This window comes from Glossina fuscipes, unplaced genomic scaffold, assembly GCF_014805625.2.
Source record: "Glossina fuscipes isolate IAEA_lab_2018 unplaced genomic scaffold, Yale_Gfus_2 61418, whole genome shotgun sequence".
NCBI classification, from domain to species: domain Eukaryota; kingdom Metazoa; phylum Arthropoda; class Insecta; order Diptera; family Glossinidae; genus Glossina; species Glossina fuscipes.
In genome coordinates, this window is record NW_024003633.1 from 16,561 (window position 1) to 19,919 (window position 3,359).

The following is a 3,359-nucleotide window of genomic DNA, read 5'->3' on the forward strand; positions in this document are numbered from 1 at the left end:
TTTTTATGTAAGCATTATTTGCCAAGGCTGTTTAAGTTTATATATTTTTCCACAGGTTTTGCGATATTATGTTAAATTTATTTAACATATTTTTGGTATTTCATTTTTCCTTTTTTTTCGTATTAATTGCAACTTTATATTTCCGTTTAACTTGAGTCTTTTCTTTTAGTTACTTTTTTTTTGCTGTTTACTTTAAATCACTTGCACTTGCTTACAATTGCTTGTGACCGATCCGCATTCTTTGACTACTGTTTTCCTACTATTATGTTCAATTGATTTTCAATGTATTTGCAAACACCTCAATTTTCCACTTTAATCAGTTCTAGTTATTTTCTTTTAATTTTTGTGTCTACGTTGTTTGTCAAATGTTATGGCTGCTTAGGCTTATTATTGTTTTCGCGGGTTTGTAATATTGTGTAATTTATTTGAGATGTTATTCTTTATGCACAGTGCACTCCATCCCTTATTTAGTTGGATCGTTGGATAGTTTGTTGTTTGTGTTTTTCTTTTCTTTGACCATATAGCTTTTCATATTGAAGTTTTTCTCTTTTCGTTTTTTTCTCACTTTTTTTTTTTTTCTTCTTTATGACTGGTCCAGTGTATGCGTTGTCGTTTTCTTTATTATTTTCCTTTGTTTTTTTTTTTTTTTGAGTGCAATTTTGCTAACAATTTAGTTTTGTACTGTACCTTTTTGATGGTTTTATTAGATTTTTCCCACAAATGCTTTTGGTGCATATGCTAATTTGCAAAACTGTCTCCGCGCACATACAAGTACACGCGTTTGCAAAGACCAACGCTTTTTCACCTTGATCAATGTCAATTCTTCCCGATATTTATGTGAGTGTTGTTCATTTTTATTTAGTTCATATACTGCTTGTTTTATTTATCTATTTATTTATTTTAATTTTACTTATACATGAAACTCAACTAAATAAATAGTCGAGTTCAAGTATAAGAAGAAAAAAAAAAGTATAAGTACAATAAAACAAATAAGAAGAAGAAAAAAAGAAAAAGACAAAAGAAAAAAAAGCATGTACACTATCAGCATAGGAGCACACTTACAACGGGTACAGGACCAAATTGCAAATGAACCCCTAAGCCATCGCAAACATGCATAAGCCTGGCAATGATAATAAATTGACAATAATTCACTTTCGAAACGTAACGACTTTTTAAGGATAAAAGCTGGTTTAAATACGACATAGGTAAATCGCGCGTATTAAGCAATGTTGCTTTAATGGACTTTAAAGAGTCAGATAAAGAGAATAAGTGATAGACGTCATTTAGGTTCTTGCAAACGACTCTGAGCGGATTGAACAGCTCATAATTAAATTTACACTGATTAAGCTTAACCAAGATAAAGTGCCTAGAGAAGCGGTTAGGGACATTAAAGCTTATTTCACCAAGTAATGAAGGCGAGTCAATAGCACCATTTATTAGTTTAATTAGAAAGGAAACGCCAAGAACAAATCTACGTTTCTCAAGAGACGGTAGGGACAGCAGAAGCAACCTATTTTCATACGGAGGAAGAGAAGCAATCGGATCCCAACCCAAATTTTTAAGGGCAAACAGCAAGAACTGCTTTTGAACAGATTCAATTGAATCTACGTAGCACCTATATGAAGGAGACCACACAACTGAGGCATACTCGAGTATGGGTCTAACCAAACACATGTACAGCCTTTTCGTAATGTAGGGATCATCAAGCTCTTTGGACCACCTTTTTATAAAACCAAGCGCGGACCTAGCTTTGCTAATCGAGAGCTCAATATGCAAGTTAAAACGTAACCTATGGTCAAATAGAACGCCTAAATCTGTAATCGAATCGACGTCCTCCAACTTATGCGAATCTATGAAATATTGAGTAATGAATGACTTTCTTCTTGAGAATGAAAGCTTCTTACATTTACTCAGATTTAGTTTCAGGAGATTCAAAGAGCACCATGCAACAAAATTATCCAAATCACCTTGAAGCTGATGTGATTGCGATTCAACAGAGAAGGAAGAAAACAGTTTCACATCATCAGCATACATTAAAATCTGGCTGGAATTAACCACCGATGGGAGATCATTAATGTATAAACTAAATAAAATGGGACCTAAGTGACTTCCTTGAGGTACGCCAGGCATAACGGGGAATTCATTCGAGGTAATGAAGTTAAACAAAAGCCTGAAGGATCTTTTGTGCAGATAAGAGCTTATACATTTCACTAAATAGAAAGGGAAGCCAGAGGCTTGGAGTTTAAAGATAAGTAAGTTATTGTTAACCATATCAAATGCTTTGCTTTTCTATTTTATTTACGAACACGAATAAGTATTTTTCCGCAACCAAATGTTAATGCACCGTATGACCTTTTTTCTTTTTTTTTGCAAACACATCAATTTCCACTTTAATCCATTCCAGTTCTTTTCAATTTTTTTTTTTTTTGTTTTTCTGTAAGCGTTATTTTGCCAAATGTCATTATTATTTTTCACGGGTTTTGTAATCTTGTCCATTTTATTTAAGATATTCCTTTTCTCATAAATTTAACTTCTTCTTGTTCTCTGTTCTTATGGTAAGCCAAAAAAGCAATTCGTTGCCACCTTTCGTAAATGTGTTCTATCTTTTGCCTGCCTTAGAGGTCGTTCCAAGGTGACCGTCTGGTTCCTCTTCATGTAGACAGAGTTACTCCTATGTATGCAAAGTGCACTTCATCCCCTTATTTTCGATTAACTATGTGTTGTGTGTTTTGTTTTTGGTTTCTTTTTCTCTTTTGTTTAAACGGATAGGCAGTTAGTAGGATTTTTGCATTTCATTTTTCTAAGGCTTGGAAACTGTTGTTGGCTTGTATGTAAAGAATGGTAGTTTTGCGAATTTCCGATTTTGGTATTTGCAACGATATGCGTTTATATACAAAATTAAGCAATTTTCTTTTTTTTTTCTTTTGGGCTTTTTGCGCGATTATGTCAGAATTTATTGAAGACATTGTTCCTTTTTTGTATATAAATTTTCTTGTCTCTTCTTTTTTTTTTAATTGTTTGCCACTTAGCACTTTGTGTTAAAATTTTTCGTCACTTTTGTGAATGTTTTTTTTTTGATTGTATTTTTCTGTTTGTTTTTTTTCCTTTGAATCTCAATCGCGTTTCGAAAGAATAAAGATTCCCTGTTCGGGCGCCATTTATGAGGACGTTTCCGTCTCTTTCCTCAAGGCTGGGGCAACTCAGCGGCCCAGGGAATTAGGAAAAAAAAACACAAGGAATTTATATTTCTGCAGGGACTCTTTACTTGATAAACTTTACTTTACTTGCTTGTTCGGTGGCTAAAGCTCAACCCTCTACTTCGGAGTCTCAAACGCGAGTGACCTCGAATTGACGTAATC